Source organism: Peromyscus eremicus, chromosome 5, assembly GCF_949786415.1.
Source record: "Peromyscus eremicus chromosome 5, PerEre_H2_v1, whole genome shotgun sequence".
NCBI lineage: Eukaryota > Metazoa > Chordata > Mammalia > Rodentia > Cricetidae > Peromyscus > Peromyscus eremicus.
The window spans coordinates 125,959,304-125,980,814 of NC_081420.1; the positions used below are offsets into that span (position 1 = coordinate 125,959,304).

At 40.5% G+C, this 21,511-nt stretch overlaps 1 long non-coding RNA gene across 1 annotated transcript; it reads right to left on the minus strand.

Moving 5' to 3' along the window:
• Positions 1-1,953: 1,953 nt before the first annotated feature.
• Positions 1,954-5,370, minus strand: LOC131912003 (uncharacterized). The gene is made up of 3 exons (XR_009379493.1): positions 4,034-5,370; positions 3,908-3,944; positions 1,954-2,065 (listed from the first exon to the last, which is right to left on the minus strand). It is a non-coding gene; the product is annotated as an uncharacterized LOC131912003 (long non-coding RNA).
• Between the last annotated feature and the right edge of the window lie 16,141 nt (positions 5,371-21,511).

Consider the following 21,511-nt stretch of genomic DNA (forward strand, 5'->3'; position numbering starts at 1 on the left):
TTACCTGCATGTATACTGTGCACAATGTGCATGCAATGCCCTTGGTGACCAGAAAAGGGCACTGGATACTCTGGAACTAGATTTCACTAAACCTCTGCTAGAGTACCAAATGCTGTTAACACTGAGTGCTCCACTGAGTGCTCTCCAGCCCTGAACACATTCTTAAGGTGTAGTGGTAGCAACACTTAAAATTTAGAGTCTGTTTACTTTAGTAAAGTCTGTTTACTTCAGTAAGTCTGTTTACTTTAGTAAGCGTAATCTTGGTTTTTCTGATGTGTTGTACAGTCTGCTCTCAAAGAATGTGAAAATCGTGGCAATCCTTTGCATTGTTCATTGTAATGGAATCCAGCTTTTATATACGTATTTACACTATTAATCAACATTGTTTTTCTATTTGTTTTTTTCCATTTAAGAATAGAGATTAGTTTTTAAGATAGGGCCTAGTCTGGCATTAAACTCTCAATTCTTCTGCCTCTACCTTCAAGTGCTAGGATTATTTGCCATGAATCACTACACTTGGTTTCTGTCTTGTTGAGAATTAAACCCAGGGCTTTGTGCATACAAGGCAAATACACTTATCAACTGAGCTATATTCCCAGTCATGTATCATGAAGATAAAAGAAAAAAAGCTAAGGGAAGGCCATACTTACAATGCTATAAGAGTGGTAATTGGTCTGATCAGAGTGCACTGCAGGACTCCCAGTTTGCATCGAAAGAGCAGCGTTCTGCAGAAGAAAGAGAACATAACATCTCAACTATTCAGTGGCATCAGAACATGGCAAAGCCTCCAAATTAAAATCACGCTGACAGCTGACACTAATTATATTGAATCCTGCCAATTTCGTTCTCCTAAATGATAGTAGGGTAAGAATGTGGTGGCAACATGGAAATCTGAAGACCATTTTGAAAATATTTAATAACTTTATCTCCTAAAGCCTCCCTTCAGCTCCATTATAGTGCAACACAGAACAGAAGGAACAGAAGAAGGTGCTGGGACCTTGGTCTTTTCCTGTTTCCCACTCTTGCCATGATACACTGCAAATCAACAGGACCAAATGAACTGAGTCTGTGAGTCAAATAAAACTGATTATCTCAGGAACTTTGCTGATAGAATTGATAGTGATGGCTCTAACTAACACAGGAGAAAAACGGGGGCACAAATGAACTGTGAGCTTGTGCACATGCATGTGTATAAAGCATTGACATTTAGGATGCAGCTTCCTGGTGAATGTGTTTACAGAAAGATTTCCTGGGACAAGGCAAACCACCCTGAGGGTGGGCGGCCATCCACAGGCTGGGGCCCTGGACTGAACACGAGGCATTGAGCTGAGTCCGGCTTTCCTCTCTGCTTCCTGACAGCAGATGCAGTGAGCTGAGTCCGGCTTTCCTCTCTGCTTCCTGACAGCAGATGCAGTATGACATCATGCACCTGCCACGTGCCTTTCCCACCATAAGGGACTGCACCCTCAACTGTGTTCCTAAGTTGCTTTTGTCAGTGACTTTGTCTCAGCAGGGAGACAAGTACAAGACAATTAGCTGCGTGATCACGTGCACCATCATTTAGGCTCCAATTCCCAACTGTAAAAAAGATGCTGATTAAACATTTTCTAAGGTTTTCTCCCTCATTACATTGATGAACTTTTTTATTGGGGTAAGCAATGTAAAAATAAAAACAAACAAACAAAAAAAAACAAAAAAAACCTCTCAACATGTACATTGTAAAAATGTATTTTATTAACTTTCAAACTGTATTACGTGCTACATAGCGTAAGGGCTCTGCCTACTGTCCCCACCCCTTGCAGAGAGCTGACTGATATTTAAGACCCACACAGAGGCCCATCAAAACCAAACACACTTACTCTCCCATCGCCCATGGTGGACAGCAGCAGAGTGGAATGGGATGCTTTTGCTGATCTTTAGATTCCAGATGTAACATTATATTTGGGACCTGAATTGTTAAATTATTGGTAAGGAAGGTCATAAAGTTATAAATGGTGTAAGCTTCATAGCAGTCTCTGCAGGTATCAGTATATATTCCAACTTTGGGGAATTTTAACGCCAACCACTGTGGAAAAGCACAGATGTTAAAGAGAAATGCTACTGATTCAGAAAATGCTACTGAAGGCATTTGTTTCTTTTTTCTTTTCTTTTTTTTTCCCCCAGATAGGGTCTACGTAACCTGGGTGTTCTGGAACTCACTATGTAGACAGGCTGGCCTCCAACTTAAGAGTTCCACCTGAGTGATGGGATTAAAGGCATGCAACACCACATCTGGCTAAAGCCATTTTCTTTAGTTGTGTCTACTGTGGAAAGTGTTTTTTTCCTTTTATTTTCTTTTTTGGGGTGGGGTGGGGTACAAATAAAAGACTTAGTAACTAAAAAGCATGATAGTGAACAATCAGCATCCTTATGAGAGTCTGCATCTATGGGTTCAGCCAACCCTGGAGCAGAAATATTTGTAACAGCCCCTGACCCCAGGTCTGCACTCTGGCCTCGAACTCATGGAGGTCCTCTTACCTGCCTACGGCACTGATATTCTATCAGGTGTCATAAACCATCTAGAGCTGACCATAAGGACAGGGGGACACACTATGCTGATGCTAACCATTTTATATAAGGGAACTGAGCATCAGCATATTTTGATGCCTGGGGTGGAAAGTATTCTCTTGTGGCTACGTATGGATGAGGGTAATTACAATATTTCATTCTTTAAAAGATTAAGAGCCACTAATCTTAAATTTAAGCAAGCGAGCAAGGAAAACAGCTACATATTAAAAATGTTTGAAATATGTGCATTTTTCATTATATTATCTTCCTTACCAACACTAAAATAAGTGAACTTGGCCAGTTGCAGTGGTGCATGGCTTTAATCCCAGCACTTGGGAGACAGAGGCAGAGGGCTCTCTGTGAGTTCGGGCCCAACCTGCTCTACATAGTGAGTTCCAGGACAGCCAGAACTACACAGTGAGACCCTGTCTCAAAAACATAAAAACAAATAATAAGTAAAATCATAAAGAAAGAAAAATCTGGGTTGCGGTAGTGCATACCTTTGAGCCTAGCACTCAGGTGGCAGAGGCAGGAGGATCTCTGAGTTTGAGTCTAGCCTGGTCTCCAGGGTTAGTTCCAGGACAGCCAGGGCTACACAGAGAAACCCTGTCTCAAAAAAAAAAAAAAAAAAAACTAAAACAAAAACAAAAACACAAAAAAACCATGAAAAATTTCACTATCAATCTCTTTTTAAAAGTCAATATTTTGTGTTTATTACTTTATTAAGCATTTTTTTTTTTGGTTTTTTGAGACAGGCTTTCTCTGTGTAGTTTTGGTGACTGTCCTGGATCTTGCTCTGTAGACCAGGCTGGCCTTGAACTCACAGAGATCTACCTGGCTCTGCCTCCCGAGTGCTGGGATTAAAGGCATGTGCCACCGCTGCCTGGCTATTAAGCATTCTTTAGTAAGCATAGTTAAGTGTCAGAAGAGAAGCAAGGCGGTAGTGGCGCTCGCCTTTGATCCCAGCACTCACTGGGGAGACAGAGGCACGTGGGTCTCTGAGTATGAGGCCAGCCTGGTCTACAGTATGAGTTCCAGGACAGCCAGGGCTACATGGAAAAATCCTGTTTCAAAAAACCAGAAAAAAAGGTGTCATAAAAGACTTTTTAAAAAGATTTATTTACTTTATTATTTTATGTGCATGAGTATTTTGCCTACATGTATGCATATGTGCTATGTTCATGCCTAGTGCCTACAGAGATCAGAAATTGGGTTCCCTGGGACTGGAATTATAGTTGTGAGCTGCCATGTGGGTGCTGGGAATTGAACCTGGGTCCTCTAGAAGAGCAAAGTACTCTTTACCAATGAGCCATCTCTCCAGCCCAAGAATTCTTAATGCAATACAATGAAACATACTTACACTACATAAACTGTATATTGGGACCATCCAAAGAATCCTACAGAAAGTAAAACATAAAAAAACACTTAATATGTTTATGATTTAAGTCAGTCAATAGTAGTAATAGCAAATACATTAAGATTTGACCTTATAATAGGTTTTTGAAGTTTGGGTTGGGGGAAATGCACCAAGTGTTGCAGAATCCCCCAGAAGGACACTTGTACCGTCACCAGTATGAAGATACCAGCAATAAACCATGCTTTAGTGTGTATTCCAACCTTGAAAAACAAAAGAACACATTGGTTTAGATTCTGACATTAAAACTATAAAGATCAATATCTTTGTCTTAAATTTTCATTAGATTACTAATACTGCTTTGTATTTCCCAAATAATTAGTAGCAATTAAAAAAAGATTTACTTTTTAGTAAATTCTATGTATGTGTCTGTGTGAATATGTGCATGTGTGAGTGTGGGTACCTGCTGAGGTCAGAAGAGGGTGTTACAGAGTGTGGTAGCACACACCTTTAGTCCCAGTAAAGGGACTTGGGAGGTAGAAGGTCTCTGTGAGCTCCAGGACAGCCTGACAAAAGAACCCTCCTCCTCCTCTTCCTCAAAAAAAAAAAACACATTTACATAATATTTTGCCCATTCCTAGTGTGTTATTTGCTTTCTGTATCTGATTCTTGTTTGCTGTTTATGAGCTATCTTGAGGAAATGCTCCAGTTAAGCCTCTAACCTTGAACACAAAAACAAAACCTTCCTTTAAACTTCTCAGTCCCCTCCACCTATTGTGCTATCATTTCTCAGGCTCCTTCGGAGTCAAAATCTTCAAAACTCATATATTCTCCGGATTCTAAGTTTCCACCACACATTCGTACTTCAACAATTCTGTTCTGGGTTTGGTCCTTCCAGCTTCAGTGATCACTAAGCTCCCACTGACCTTTCTACTTGTGAAGAGTGACAGGCAGGTTGGCAAGAGTGGACAGTATTCAGAATGTCCCCTTGAAACCCTCCTCCCGGGCATTCACTTCATTGGTTCCTTGTGAATTCCTGGGAAATGCCGGTGCCAGGTCTTTGCTGTTCCTTCTCTGTGTCCTTGATCTCAAGCATTCTTTAACTGCAGACACTGTCTAAAGTCTGACCATTAGTACCTAGGTGTGTTCCCCTTTCAGAGGTCAGAACTTAACCCCTAATGCAAACTGCCATATTTGGAGATAAAGCTGATGGGGACTTAGATGAAATGAGGTCATAGTCTCATAGGGCTGGCGATCTCAAAATGAAATCGTTCAACCACCTGAGGATTCAGCAAGAGTATGGCCATCTGCAACCTGAGAGTACCCTCCCTAGACAGCAACCTTCTGGCCCCCATGACTCCAAAATCATTTTCAAGACTGTGACAAAACAAATTCCTCTTGAAGGCACTCAGTTCATGGTATACACATGTGCTTCTGTGTGTGTGAGTGCAGGTGTGCATGTGTGGAGGTCAGAGGATCAGCTCTGGGAAGTCAGCTCTCCTTCCAGCTTAGGAACCAGGGTCTCTTGTTTCTGCTGCTGTGCTGCACAGTGGAGGCTAGCTGGCTGGCAAGCTTCCAGGCAATTCTGTGTCCACCTCCCATCTTGCCATAGATGCCATTCAGGTGGGTTACAGAGAGGGAACTCAGGTGGTCGGGTTTCCTGGTTATTGCTCCACCTGCTGAGCCGTCTTCCACAGCCCAGTTTACGGCCTTTATTATGGCAGAGAGTAGATTAAACAAGACGTGTACCTGCAGTTGAAACTGTTCTGAGGTCCAGACTTGCATATCCAAGTGCATTATTTGACAGGCTCACCCGCACGTCCTCCATTAAACATCCCTGTCAGAACTTGAGGGACTCAACTTGGGGTGTTAGCAGTTTACACCGCAGATTAGAATTGGTCTTAAAGGTTAATGGCACTTTCAAACTACGCTTGAAGCTCACAGCTAAGAGAATACTAAGTGAATTAAGTACTCCAAGGAACACTAAGTGAGGAAATTATATTTATATTATGATTGCTATACCTAAATTTAGGTGGACATATTTTAAATAACAAAAAACTGAACAAATGAGAAATACTTAATGTCATATCGTAAGAGTCTTAAATAACTATATGAACTATAATAAGAAAAGCCAACAAAAGTTTAGTGAACAAAATAACCCTACAGACACGTTTGGACACATTATTTAACTAAAATATTTTCCACACTCAAAAGCGGGGGGGTCATGTACATGGTATGTCATAACTCTTCTAAAATAATAAAGTACTTTCTGGTTATTATTAATAATTCTAAGTTCATTTTATACATATATTACGGATATGTTAGGTATTCAGCTTGTAATACTTTAGTAATGTCACAACATGATGTCATGTTGTGACATCAACAAGTAACAAAAGGCTGCCGGAGAGATGAGTCAGGTAAGGGGCTTGCCTCCAACACTGCACTGATCTCTTGAGCTCAGTCCTCACTCAGCACTCATGATGGAAGGAAAGAACAACTCTCCCAACTGGTCCGGCCTCTGACCTCCACAAGTGGGCCATCCCACGAATACACCAACAACAAATACATAAAAAAAAAAAAAGAAACAAATACACGAGGAACTTTTGTAAAACTTTTGCTTTGACTGAGGAGTAACTTCAAGTCGCCAGCATAACTCAGTTGGTAGAATGCTTGCTTGCCTCAAATGAAGAAAGCCCTGGGTTCCATCCCCAGCGTTGAATAAACAGAAGCACTGAGAATGTGGACGTTGGAGGACCATCCTAGGCTACAAAGCAAGTCCCAAAACAGCCGGTCTACATGAGACTTTATCTCATTAAAGAAAGAAACAAACAAAAGACGGAACTTCAAACGTAAAAACAATTAGCAAAGTCCAACTAACGGGAATCCTTTCGTTCCAGGAAGCAGGCTAAAAGCTTATAAAATCCAGAACGTAGCTTTCAAGGTAGTTTATCTGATCTGGTCAAGCCCTATATCTGCACAGCAGATATGATTTCAAGAGTAGTTTTCTGGGAACTGATGGGTACCGGCGAAGCATTCTAAGCAGCAACATTAACTATTTTTCTCCACCCAGTTCCACCTCCACTTGTAGTGGCAAAGTGAGATCAGACGGGTCTGTTTAATGTTCAGAGATGAAATGTTTTTCTGACCCCCAAGCATTAAAGGCTGACAAAGGGATTCTGTCAAACAGACTAAGAAAGGGTAGAGGTGCTGGACTCTCTTACCTTTTCTGCTGTATGCAATTTCCAAATACACAACGTAACAAATATTAAAATTATAACTATATAAATAAGTATGACCAGGGGTCGGATCCATCGCCTCCAGTTTTCCCTAGTGCACGCACAGGCCATTTTCATCAGTGAAAAAGCACTGAACAGCCAAGAAAATGAACCAAATCAAGATTTTGGCTCTTTCACTTCTTTAGCTGTTTTCTGTGAAGTCAGACCTCAGACCTTTATGATTGGGCAGCTCCGGAGGAGGGCGTGACTGTAACCAAGGTTACCGAAGGGCGTGGTGGGAGGGATGCCGAGGAGGGTAGTGGAGGACTGTTGGCTTCGCTAACTTGGCTGGTCTTAGTGGATCCTGAGGAGGATTCCGGAAGCTGTAGGGACTGGGGACGTTTCAGAAACACGTGCTGCATTCTTGAGACTTTGTTCCATCTAAAGGAAAGCCCTAGTGAGGGACAGAGCAGAACTTGAGACAGCCTTGTTTTCTGAGAAGGCTCCCTGGTTGTCTTTAGCGATGGCATTAGAAACTGGCTGGAAAAACACAGAATAGGAAACCTTTGCTTAGATTTCAGTCAGTTGCTAAAGTTTAGAGCCCTAAGGAGGGATTCCTCTGCATAATTTCTGAACCAAGTAGAAGAATCATTCTAAAAAATAGCTTATTTGGAAGTAACTGCCAATATGAAATGTTCACATTTGGAACGTGTGTTAAAAAGTCCTACTCATTTAGAATTCAAAAAGTTGGAATTCTGACACCACATTCTGTGCACTCAAAGCTTTTAGCTGTATAGGTTTGCAGAGCAAACAAATGGCAAATGGGATCGTACGGTCTCTCTAAATCAAGGGAGCAAGCAAACATCTGTGTCTCAATTAGACATGTGAATATATATGGCCTATATCGTCGTCAACACTATCCTACATTCTTTACCTACAAGTGTTAGTTTTATGTGGTGCTGTATTATTCATTAAGCAGCACTGTTTGCTGTGAGAGAAAAGCCAGGAGGTATGACAAAACCCACTGTAGGAGTTTATTAGGAGAAGGAACAGAGGGGAATGTGCTTTAGGCCTATGGAAGGTTATGCATGGAGAGAGAGGAAGAAGGAGAAGAGGAGGGGAGGAGTCTGTGACCTGCTTTTTATGGATGCCCCCGCACATGAACATTTGGCCTTAGGAGCTCTGCCATGCGTGCACATAGACTGCGTGATCACACTGTGTAAATTACACCACCATGCAGCTCAGGGATTATATAGGACATAAGGGATGACTAAGCCTCTTGCTTGGTTACTGAACACGTGTGGTCATGTAGCAACAATATGAGTTGATCTGCACAAAAGTACCGAGAGACAGGCAGTTTTCTGTTTCACAGATGAGAAGTTTCAAGTGATTGATTTGCCCAAACATTAGCTGTTTTCTCTGACCTTGGAGTCTGCTCGATGTTTAAATATTTGGTTTGTCATCATCTGCAACCAGGGAAATTCTGCCTTTTGGCCACGTGGGCAAAATGCTGTGGCCCCAAGTCTCCCAGAGATACAGATGGAATAGTGTATTCTTGTCACACTGTGACCCAGAGCCTGGAGACTGACTTCCACAGTCTTTTTCCCTATTCCTCCATGATCTCTATTTTGCAACTTTTCCTTAAAGGGGCACTACAAATTTTGTGTGGTCGAAACTAAAACACCTGGTTAGGTGGAATTCCTAATCTTTAGTGAATACCTTGTGTATTGTTAAAGTTCAGAAAATAAGAGAAACTCTTGCTCTGTAACCAAATGTCATTACTATTTACTTCTTGGAAATGACAGTCTAGCAGGGGCTGTTTCTGTATGTTCAGCCACACACACTCATTGCTGCCTGCAGTCATCTTCCCCGTTCTTTCTCATGGAAGACCATTTTTAACATAATTTCTGAAAGCTGTCTCAAATGCTCTAGCACCATCCTTCATGTTTTGTTACCGCCATTAAATGTTTGTCTGTTTTTCTTAGACTGTGAGTTTCTCAGAAAAAGCTAAAATTCTTGAATTATTAAGAGCCATTATTAAAAACCAAGGCAATGAAGAGACAAAGGTGTCAGATGCAGACGTGACTCTGCATGTGTTTTTGAGCTGGAATTCATTTTTGATGAAACATCTAGACAGCAACAGAGAAATCAGAAATAGTGAGTTTTTCATTTAAATATGTTCACTCATAAAGGCTCTGCTTTATTTTGAAGATGTCCTTCCTTCCTTCCTTCCTTCCTCCCTCCCTCCCTCCCTCCCTCCCTCCCTCTCTTCCTTCCTTCCTTCCTTCCTTCTTTCCCTCGCCCTTCCTTCCTTCTATCCCTCCCTCTCTCCCTCTTTCCTCCCTCCCTCTCTTCCTTCCTTCCTTCCTTCTTCTCTTCCTTCCTTCCTTTTCTTTATTTTTCCCTTTCATTCTTGACAGTCTCTCTGTGTAGTCCACACTGTCCTGGAACTCACAGACACCCACCTGTTTCTGCTTCCTCAGGGCTAGGATTAAAAGTGTGTGCCACCATGCCCCACAGTTGATAGTCACTGATTTTAAAGCAAGATCTGCTGACTTTACAGGGCTCTGTGATGAATTCAGAGAGAGAACAAGGGCCTGTAAAGCCAGGGCTGAGAATAAAGGCCTCAGCTGTGTCCCTCGGTACATAGAGGCTGGAGGCCCTGGCCCCTTGCTTTTGTTCTACTCTGGTTTCCCCTGAAATCTTCTAATTCTCCCCTGAGTAGCTGCATCTTTGTCCTTGCCTAGCATGATTCTAATGTAGAAGTTCTGATCCCCCCATATCCTCAGCAAAGAAATATTATATATATATATATATATAATATTACATTAATATAATATAATATTATACTAGAGAGAGAGAAATAGACACACACACACACACACACACACACACACACACACACACAGAGAGAGAGAGAGAGAGAGAGAGAGAGAGTCTGTATATAGCCCTGGCTGTCCTAGAGCTTGCTCTGTAGACCAGGCTGGCCTTGAACTCAGAGATCTGCCTGCCTCTGCCATCCAAGTGCTGGGATTAGAGGTGTGTAATTGCACCCAGCAGTGATAGCAAAGATACCTAACTATTCTATTTCTTAGGTATTTCAGCCCTCAGAAGAAAAAGGAAGGGAAAAGTATGCATGCCCACACAGTTTAATTGTAGACATTTGTGTATTCTGTGACAGCTGTATCTGTTTTCCAAAATTTAAGATACAGATTAAAGTATCTCAGACACTTCCTTGAGCTCCAGCAGCCTGTGTTCTGTCGGCACACACACTGGGAGCTGTAATCCTAGGTCAGTCGCCTGTGTTTCTGACCTGGATTTATGCTTCTCCTTGGTCTTGATTTCTTCATTCCAGACACCATCCCCACATTCGCAGAACTTATCTGAACAGTTTCTGATGGCTTCCTATGCTTTACAAGCTTTACTTTTCCAGTTTTTCCTCTGGTTCACTTCCCCGGCACACGCACTTTTACCCTGGGTTTTGTTTGTTCCTTGGTTAAACCTCTGAGATAAATATTTAAATGAATATTTGAATTTCCCTTGCCCTTAACCTCAAGGTGTGCTACTAGAGATACTGGATCCATGACTATCGGCTTCTCTAGTTTCCTCACAACAAAACTGACAAAGTGCCTTCTCCTGCCTGGTAGATTTCTGTAATGAAGGTGATTAGCTGAGGATGGGATACTGTGAAGGTGTAAACAACCTACTGTAGTAATAAATTACCTCGTGTAAAAATTAGTACTCTCTAGACGGCTTTCCAGCCTTCTTCCTTCCTTCCCTTCCTTTCTGCTCCTGTCCTCTCCTCTCCCCTTCCCTCCTCTCTCTCTCTTTCTGGCTCTCTTGTATCCCAGGCTGACCTCAAACTTGCTACATATCCAAGATCCTTGAACTTCTGATCCTTCTCTATCTCCCAAGTCCTGGGGTTACAGGGCCGCAGTGCCAAGGGCAGTTCATGGAGTGCTGGGATTGCACCTGGTGCTTCACGTGTGCTGGACGACTGCTTTACCGACTGAGCACTAACTACAGCCCAGCTCTTATTTATTTCCACCAGCGTTTTGTTTTCAGACCAATTTAAGTGACACTTGTCAAGCATCAAGGTGCAAGCTAAAAGAAATGAAAACGAAACCCCTGACCCTGTGTGTGTGTCTTGAGACAGGGTCTCATTCTGTATCTCAGGCTGGTCCCAAGCATTGTAATTCTCCTGCCTTAGCCTCCCGAGGGCTGGAATTGCAGATTTGAGCCATCACATCTGATTTGGGAAAAATCCTATTAACTTAGCAGAAATTGTGTTACCTAGAAAAGTTGAGAGGAAAAGTTTTTGTGGCAAGGATGATGATTCCGTATATTATAAAAAAAAAAACAACAACATGAGAAATCTAAAAGTTATACTGAAAATTTTTATGATTTTAAATAAAAATGAAATGTTATTTGTGCATTACACGGTGACCTCCAAAGAAATCTTTGACTTGTACAAGCAAGGGGAGATGTTAATCCTGCCGGAGGAGAATAAGACCACTACCACAATTTTGAGCCAAATTTGAAGCAAACTTTAATTAGACACTGACTAGGACAATGGACTCTGGCCAGGTCCGTTCCTGGATTTCCAGAAAATGGCCAGGAGTCACATTTTGCAGAGGCTTAAAAAGACAAACCCATAAGGCCACAGTATTTCCCATCAGGTCCAGTCAGTGGCAAGCATATAGCTTGGCATACTACTTCCTCCCTGTGTACCTCTTGCCTATGTCCAATCAGGGCAAGCATACATCCTGATGCACTTCCTGTCTGCATGCCTCTTGCCCACATGATCAAGCACATCCAGTGCAGTTAGGTCAACCAAACTTGTTTAGGGGAATTTAATCCCAGCACTCAGGAGGCAGAGCCAGGCAGATCTCTGTGAGTTCAAGGGCAGCCTGGTCTACAGAGTGAGATCCAGGACAGGCACCAAAAAAACTACACAAAGAAACACTGTCTCAAAAACCAACCAAGCAACAAAACAAAACAAAAACCGAAATGTGACTTTGGCTCTCACAAAAGATTAGAGGGAGGGTTTTGTGCTAATGTGAAGAGTGAGTTTTGTCTTCAACTATGAGGAGAATGCTCTTTGGAGGTGGAAGTTTTGCCTTTACTTTTCTCACATATGTTGGGCTGTTGAGTGCCCTTGTGTAAGTAAACACATAAGCATACATCCTGAATGGTCTCATTTACATGACATGAGTGTGTGCACATGTGTCCTGCATTTGGAAGTGAGTGCTCTGTGTGTTCCATGCTGTGAATGGAGTCCACCAGGCTTAGCTAGTTAAAACAATGCCTGTTTATGTAACATCTTCCCTCTGTAGATAAGGGTTGGATTTGACTCCTTCTCCTCCTCTTCCTCCTCCTCCTTCTCTTCCTCTTCCTCCTCCTCCTCTTCTTCCTCCTTCTTCTTGGTTTTTGAGACAGGCTTTCTCTTTGAGTCTACTTGTTCTTGTTTCTATAGGAAATGTGAGTGATTAAGCGCTTATCCTTATTGGCAGTGCTACTGTGGGAAGCTGTGGAACTTTTGGAAGTGGAACCTGGCTGGCAGAAATAGGGTGCTTGGGAACATGCCTTGAAGGTTACACTTCTTCCCAGTTTGTGTCTCCTCCCTCTGCTTCTTGATGTTCTCCTCAGTTCATGGAGTCCAGCAGCCATGGAACCTCAGAAACTGTGAGCCAAAAGCTTTTTTCATGGTAAGTCTTACTGCATCAGGATTTTGCTGCAGTCATGGAGAAACAACTAATATCTTGTACAGTATATGTTCTGCTGTGTACTTCCCATGTTCCTCTCCTGGAAAAAGAGGAAAAGAGGGGAACACTGGCTTGTGTTTTCCTTTCCAACTTGGTCATTTCCTGGAACCATCTCTAGGTCAGGAAAAAAATCAGTCAGAGCTTTCAGTGCTCCCACATTCTCAGAGTTGTCCCCAGGAAGAAAGACTTGAGGGACACGGTATCTTGCTTGCTTGTAATTTTTTTGCTGTCATAATAAAAACCATTGACTTAGTGGCTTAAATGTTTGTTCATTTTATTTCCTTGTTGCAGAAGTCAGAAATCTGGGGCAATGGGTCTCAGAGGGCTGAAAACAAGAGGTTGACAGCACTGTGTTATTTTCTGGATTCTCTAGGGGAGAATTCCTCTTCTTGTTCACTGGAGTCATTGTTAGAATCCTGTTCCTTCCTTTCTGGACAACAGCTGCTGACAGTTCAAAGTTTTCAGAGAATGTACACACTCCTTGTGAAGAGGTCTAACTTAACATGAGTGCAGCCATGATAGGCTGCAGACTAACAATATAGGGACTAGGCCTCACCATTACAATAACCAGGAAAAGCCACAAACTATACCCTGTGGGGGACCAATCAGAATTGAGACAAACAAGTACTAGATGCTCCAGAACATTAAGGACAGCTCACATCACTTGTATATCAGTTGCTAATTTCCTTGCAGCAATGCCAGTATCAATCCTTGTTTGACAAGACTTCTGTGCCCCACTCCTGCCCAATTGGGAGTTCAACCCCCATCTGAATCTGGAATTTGCCTACCCCCCCAATTCTTTACTCCTTAAAAACTCTGCCATAACTGAGTTCAGGGCTCTCCCTGATCCAACTGCTTTGTCAGAACAGAGAACCCATATGGTGATATTTTATTTGTACTGAAATGTGGTTTTATTTGTATGTTAATAAATAAAGTTGCCTGGGTGTCAGAGCTAATAGCAAGCCATAACAGAAGCCGGGCGGTGGTGGTGCACACCGTTAATCCAGATCACATGACAGACAGATCTCTGTGTGTTCAAGGATACAGCCAGCATGGAGACACACGCCTTTAATCTCAATACCAACCATAGAAGACCTGGAGGTCTGTATAGACAGGCAGTAATGATGAGGTCATGTGGTTGGGTTTACAACCAATGAGAAAGCAGAATAGAAAGTCAATAAAAAGACAGATGCATAGGAAGTAGGTCTCTTGCTGAGGGGAAGGACAGCAGCGGCAGGAAGGGTAAGAAGGAGGTTTTTTAAGTCTCAATTCTCAGCTACTTCTCTGACCTCTTGGGCTTTTAACTCTGCATTTGGCTCTGTGTTTCTTATTAAATAAGACTGTTCATCTACATCTGGTGCCCAACGTTCGTGGTACAAATTCACGAAAAAGCCGCTTGCCTGTGGCCTTTAGGGCCCCTGCTCAGACCTGAGCTACACATAGCAGGTTGTGGTGGCTTGGCGGCTCTCCAGCTCCCCAGCTCCCCAGCTCAGGCCAGCTTGGCCTAGGCCCCAGGCCCGACCGACTGTAGCTACAATGGTGCTACGAACAACTCAGGCCTGCCGGAGCTATGGCTAAATGCAGTAGCTACACACAACTGCAGAAAGAGCTGCTTTTGGCTGAAAAACCAACACATGTGGTTGGAGCTTAAGGAAGCCAGAGCCCAGGCTCAACTCGACTCAAGTGGGAACACGTGGCTAGATTTAAGCTTTTAGCCAGAACTCGTGGCTACACTTGCTTGCTCGCTTGCATGTTCTCTCTCTCTCTCTCTCTCTCTCTCTCTCTCTCTCTCTGGATTCACCCTTGGACACTAGGTAGCTGTTTTGAAATTCCCTCGGATTTCTACTGTTCTATGCAGACTTGGTAAGTTAATTAAGATATCAGATATTTTAAAGAAAAAAAACTATTTAAAAGAGAAAAATTTTTTCCACTTAAAAAAAAATTATGTGTATACTGGAAGAAAATTGGGCTTTATTTGATAAAATTTTAAGCAGTCTGAAAATGGAACAACTATATGAGAAGATTAATGTTGATGGGATTATGCACATTATTACTTTCCTTATCCTTATTTTACTATTTAAAATGATAGTCAATTTAAGTGCCAGGATAAAAGCTTTAGAAAAACCTGTTAAACCTGTTCAAATGAATTATAGAGAAATTCAGATTCAGGCAGAAGAAATTAACAGTGAAATTGTTTCAGGATTGGATTATAAGGTTACAGAAAGAAAGCCTGTTTTCACACAATCACCCTTAATTTATCCGGTAACTGTACAACAGCTACCTGGTCAAGTGAATGCACAAAATATTTGGACTCCAATTGAAATGTTAGATTTACGAAGGTTTAAGGAGGCAATAGTATCTTATGGCATGCATTCTCCATTTGTAAAGCAAATGTTAAACTCCTGGTCAACTTGTAATAAGATTATACCACAGGACTGGTAGGAACTGGTAAGCACTGTTCTAGAACCCGGGGCACAGCTGCAGTGGCAAATGTGGTTCAAAGAGGAAGCTAAAAAACATTGAAAATCAATGGAGTGATAAAGGTATACACGTCTTCCAGGATCAGCTTGTTGGAGAAGGCTAATATGCTGCAATACAAACACAATGTTTATATGATATCCAAACCCTAATTCTATGTCAAATGGCAGCCTTGAATGCATGGGACAGAGTTGAAGTACCAGGAAAGAAAACTGAGTCATTTACAAAGGTTATACAGGGCCCCAAAGAGTCTTTCACAGATTTCTTACAAAGACTGACTTTGGCAGTAAATAGAATGGTCCTGAAGCTAGCCAGATAATAATCGAATCTTTGGCCTTTGAGAATGCAAATGAATCATGCAAGAGAATAATCAGGCCATTAAAGGCAAGATCTGCACCCTTGGAAGATTGGATTAGAGACACGTTTAACGGTGAGTCTCATGGTCATGATGATATGTGGATAGGAGAAATAATTTCAAGAGGCTTGAGGAAAGTCTGATGTTTTGCATGTGGAAAGCAAGGACATTTGAAAAGGGACTGTAAACAGGTCATTCCTAGAAACAATGTTTCTTCAAGGAACAATGGCAACAGAATGCCCCTTCCTTCTGGAGTATGCAGAAGATGTGGTAAGGAAAAACACTGGACTAACGAACGTAGATCAACAAGGGACAGGAAAAGTAATACTTTGCCTTGGTCTTTGGGAAACTCCCAGAGGGGCCTCAGGCAGGCCCCCACAGCAAATCCAGTTCAGACCTTTCCTGCAGTCGTAGACAAAACCCCTACTCAGAGCAATTAAATAACCAAACGCCTATTGCAATAAACCAGGCTGCTCGGGGTGATGAAACAGCTGAGACAGAGAGAACAGAAAATTCAGGAGAAAACAAAGAAAAATTTTGGCAAACTTCTATAAATGAACAAAGACCAAAATTAACAATAAAAATAAATGGTGTCTTGCTGTCTGGCCTGGTAGACACAGGTGCTGACATGACCATAATTGCACCAGAATTTTGGCATCCAACTTGGCCTCTTCAGGAGGTAAACATTCAGCTGTTAGGAATTGGAACATTATCTCAAGTGAAACAGAGTGCAAGATGGCTCGAATTTATAGGTCCAGAAGGACAGAGAGGAAAATTAAAACCATATGTAGCTAACATAGCTATGAACCTGTGGGGCTGAGACCTGTTGCAACAATGGAATACTCAGATTAACATCCCTCCAACCTCAGAAACAAATCATAAACTAGCACGTGTTTCTGAGAGAAATATTAGAAGGTATTATTCTAATGAGTGGTCACCAGCCATCCATATTATACAAGAACAGGACACAACAACTGATGATCTTCCAAAGACACCAACAGCTCTACCTTTAAAATAGTTAACAGACAAGCCTGTATGGGTTCATCAATGGCCTTTGACAACAGAAAAACTCCAGGCTTTAGAAGAGCTGGTAGAAGAACAGTTAAATGCTTAGCATATTGAAGAACCAACCAGCCCTTGGAATTCTCCTGTATTTGTTTTTAAAAAGAAATCCAGTAAATGGAGAATGGTAACAGACCTTAGAGCAATTAACAAAGCAATTCAGCCAATGGGCTCTCTACAATCTGGAATTCCTTTGCCTACTCTGTTACCAAAAGGATGGCCTCTCGTAGTTATTGATTTAAAAGACTGTTTCTTTTCAATACCCTTACAAGAAAAAGACAGAAAGATTTGCCTTCACCTTGTCTACTTACAATAATTCTCAACTGGTTAAGAGATTTCAATGGATGGTTCTCCCACAGGGATTGTTGAATAGCCCAACCCTGTGCCAATATTTTGTACAACAGCCATTAAAAGTGATACATAAAAAATTTCCTAAATCTATAATTTATCATTATATGGATGATATTTTACTAGCTGACTCAAATGCAGATGCTTTAGAAAGAATGTTTGAAGAAGTAAAGAAAATTTGCCTTGCTGGGGATTACAAATTGCTCCTGAAAAGATACAAAGAGGAGATTCTATTAACTATTTAGGATATAAAATAGGTCTACAAAAATTTAGATCCCAAAAGGTACAAAATAGGAGAGATCGACTACAGACTCTTAATGACTTTCAAAGATTATTTGGAGACATTTCTCATCTATGAACTATTGTTGGGGTAAAAAATGATGAACTGAATAATTTGTTCAAAACCTTAGAAGGTGACAAGGACTTAAATAGTCTAAGAGAATTATCATCTGAAGCTGAGAAGGAATTGACCTTGTTAGAAAAGAAAGTACATGAAGGACACATGGATCGTATCGATCCAAAACTGGATTGCATTTTGGTTATTTTACCTTCTAGGAATATTAATGATAATAATAATAATTTTACCTACAGGAATATTAATGCAGAGGGAAGATGTTATATTGGAATGGATATTTTTACCAAATAAACCGAATAAAAAATTAAAAACTTATGTGGAAAAAATCTCTGACTTGATTTGGAAAGGAAAATTGAGACTTCGTCAATTAGCAGGAATAGACCCAGCAGAAATTGTCATACCTTTAACTAAGGAGGATGTTGAAAAATTATGGACAGAAAGTGAACTTTGGCAATGAGCTTGCAGTAATTATTTGGGAGAAATTAACAGCAAATATCCCAAAAGCGATAGAATTGATCTTATAAAGAGAGCTGATTGGATTTTGCCTCAAATTGTATGGGAAAAACCCATATCTGGAGTTGGTACATTTTATACAGATGCAAAAAAAACAAGGAAAGGCAGGTTACAAATCAGAAAATTTAAGTAAAGTGGTTCAAAGTCATTATAATTCAGTTCAAAAATCGGAATTGTTTGCTATTCTGTTGGTATTAATGGATTTTTCAGAACCTCTCAACAAAGTTACTGACTCTCAGTATGCTGAAAGAGTGGTATTACATATTGAGACTGCAGAATTTATCCACGATGCTTCAGAATTAACTTCACTATTTATTCAATTACAAGATACAATCAGGAAAAGGAGTCATCCTTTATATATAACTCACATCAGATCCCATACTGCTAGCCAGGCCCTCTAGCACAAGGTAATGATGAGATTGATAAATTATTGATAGGAAATGTGCTGGAGGCCTCAGAATTTCATAAAAAACATCATGTCAATAGTAAAGGTTTAAAAAAGGATTTTTCCATAACCTGGCAACAAGCCAAGGAAATTGTAAGGAAATGTCCTACTTGTTCCTTTTACAATCAGACGCCATTACCAGCAGGATGTAACCCAAAGGGTACTCAGAGGAATGAAATCTGGCAGATGGATGTGTTTCACTTTGCAGAATTTGGAAAATTGAAATATGTACACCATACCATCGATACTTATTCAGGATTTCAATGGGCAACTGCTTTCAGTTCTGAAAAAGCTGATTCTGTCATTGCTCATTTGCTAGAAGTTATGGCCATCATGGGTATACCTGCACAAATTAAAACTGACAATGCTCCAGCATATGTCTCTGTTAAAATGAAACAGTTTTTTGCTTATTACAATATAAAGCATATTACAGGTATACCACATAATCCTACAGGCCAAGTAGTTATAGAAAGATCAAACAGAACTCTAAAAGATATGCTAAATAAACAGAAAGGGGTAACAAAAACTCCTAGAAATAGACTGCATAAGGCTCTATTAACTTTGAATTTTCTCAATGCTAATGAGAAAGGAACAACAGCTGCAGAGAGACATTGGATAATAGAAAAAACTACAGAATTAAATCAGCCCATATACTTTAAGGATGTGCTGACCTCAGAATGGAAACCAGGATATGTGTTATGTTGGGGACGAGGTTTTGCTTTTGTTTCTACAGGAGAAGATAAGCTGTGGATACCATCAAAGTTGATAAAGGTTTGATTTGAACAAGAGAGACCTCTTAATTAGAGTAGGTGGTAGTTCATCAACCAGCATGACCATCCAATTTAAATTAACTTATACCAGTAACACATGCCTTTTCATTTAATCAGATAATAACTTACTGAAAGGGAACCTCCCCAAAATTAGTCTTGGGGAAAGGTTTTTGTTTTTGTCTTTTAGGAGAATGAAGGCTAAGGAATCTGAAGAACACTGGACAAATGAGACAACTGAAGAAAAAGGACAAATCATCTGTCCCAAGCAAAAGAATAAAATGGCCTATTGGTATATCATCTATAAAATTTCATAAGTCTTCCTAAATGTTTGTTTCTGCTCTTCTCTAAAGACATTTAACACTATTGGTCTTCTTGTAGTCCCAGTTCAATTAAGATTTAAAGCTGGCTTTGGAGTTGGAAAATGGCTCTCTCCTTCTTTAAACTCAAACATGTTGTTGAAAGGAAAATGCAAACTCCTTGTATCATGCCAGAAGAAGGAGCCATCTTCTGACATGGGACAGGAGAAAAACCAAATTAATTAAGGGACTATTCTATTACTACTAATCTCAATTGTTTGGTTCTATTCTGATTCTTTAAATTTTTCTTAAAGTATGAATTTTATATCAAAATTTACAAGATTTATATATATATATATATATTAAACTTTGTTAAGATATTAATGGTCATATAGAGTACTAACTAATTATAGAAAAAAGGCTTCAATTAGCTGCCTATACATACATGTCTTTGTGTTCGAGTCTCTTATCAGTTTTCTGCAGGAAATCACAGCCAGGCCTAACATCAACTGAAGTCTCCAGGAAGAAGAAGGGGCCCCACAACAACAATAATTCCATGTGGACAATAATAATATCACTAAGCTGACAAACATCATCTACAGATCAGCTTTGGACTACAAAGTGCTCAGAGCAATTTTGAGAGGACTAGATGATTCAAAGACTACTTGAATAAAGACTTGAGATAAGCCCTGAACTTTGGCATTATGCTCAAACTGGACAACAAAGGATATAGCTACCTTTCTTAGAATTTGACAATTAACCCCAAATTTTTCTTTTCAGAATAAAGATACCTTTGCCCATACCCAGCAGGAAGCAATTTTAAGAATACGACGCCCACATTCCCAAAGAGGTAGTATGGGGCAGGTGGTTTTTTGGTCTTTTAATGGGTTTTAGGTCTGGGATAATTTTCATTGTTTAGGAGGGTTGGTTACAAGTTGTTGTTAAGGGTTAGGAAAAGGGCTAAGCAAGGGAGATTAGATTTAAGGTTCTTGTTTAAAAAAAAAAAAGAAAAGAAAAGAAAAGAAAAAGACAATTACCAGTTTTAAATACTTTACATTGGATTGGATTGTTTTGTATTGTATACAAATTATATATATTGAGATTGATATTGTTAGAAAATGCTATACGTATATTTCTAATCTTATTCAAGATATTGTACTTGTACCATTCATTTTACAATATAATGCAATTTGCTGATCCTTGAATGGTATTATTATCGACTATTAGGATATAAAGAAATGAAAGTTAGTAGTTAGACATTACAATAGAACTTGTAGTCATATTAGGTGTGTTTTCAAGATCGAGCAGATATATTTTAGATAGACAGGTCATCTTCAAACCCTTCAGAGATCTATACTATATGGCATTTAAAATGTTTTAATAACTTAGAAAATTTCTCTTTTTTTTATGACTATGAGACATGTCAGCTCCTGGCAGTACCAATCTACTTCAGCGAAAATATGGGCATTGAAGAAACTGCATATGGAGTTAACTTTCACTGTGGCAAAAGTTAGCCACTGGACAGCAAAGTATCCTCGAATCAACTGCTGACAAACAAGACAAAATGGACAGACAGGACATGAAACAAAGGACTACCAATTCTTGCCAAAACAAGTGTGGTTGTGGCTTTAACAAAAGGCATCTTCTGAGGTCAGGACAATATGGCACCATCCCTGAAGTGGCCTTTGCAATTCAGAAAAGATACAGTGCCCTTTGCTCCAAAGTCACCTGAACAGGCAGTGGGCAATGGCTTCTGATGTGCAGTGGAACAGCAGCTGAAACAGTTATTCTTGAAGAGTCACTAAGCTCACACCTCTCAATGGTAGACTGGCATTTAATAGAGGGATGTGGAGAAGAATGGGATGCTGAGATGAAGCCACACACACATACACACACACACACACACACACACACACACACACACACACACGCATGCACACAGCCAAGAAGAATGGACAACTGAATTCAAAAAACATCAACAATTTCCAGAATTTAAAATCCTCAATCA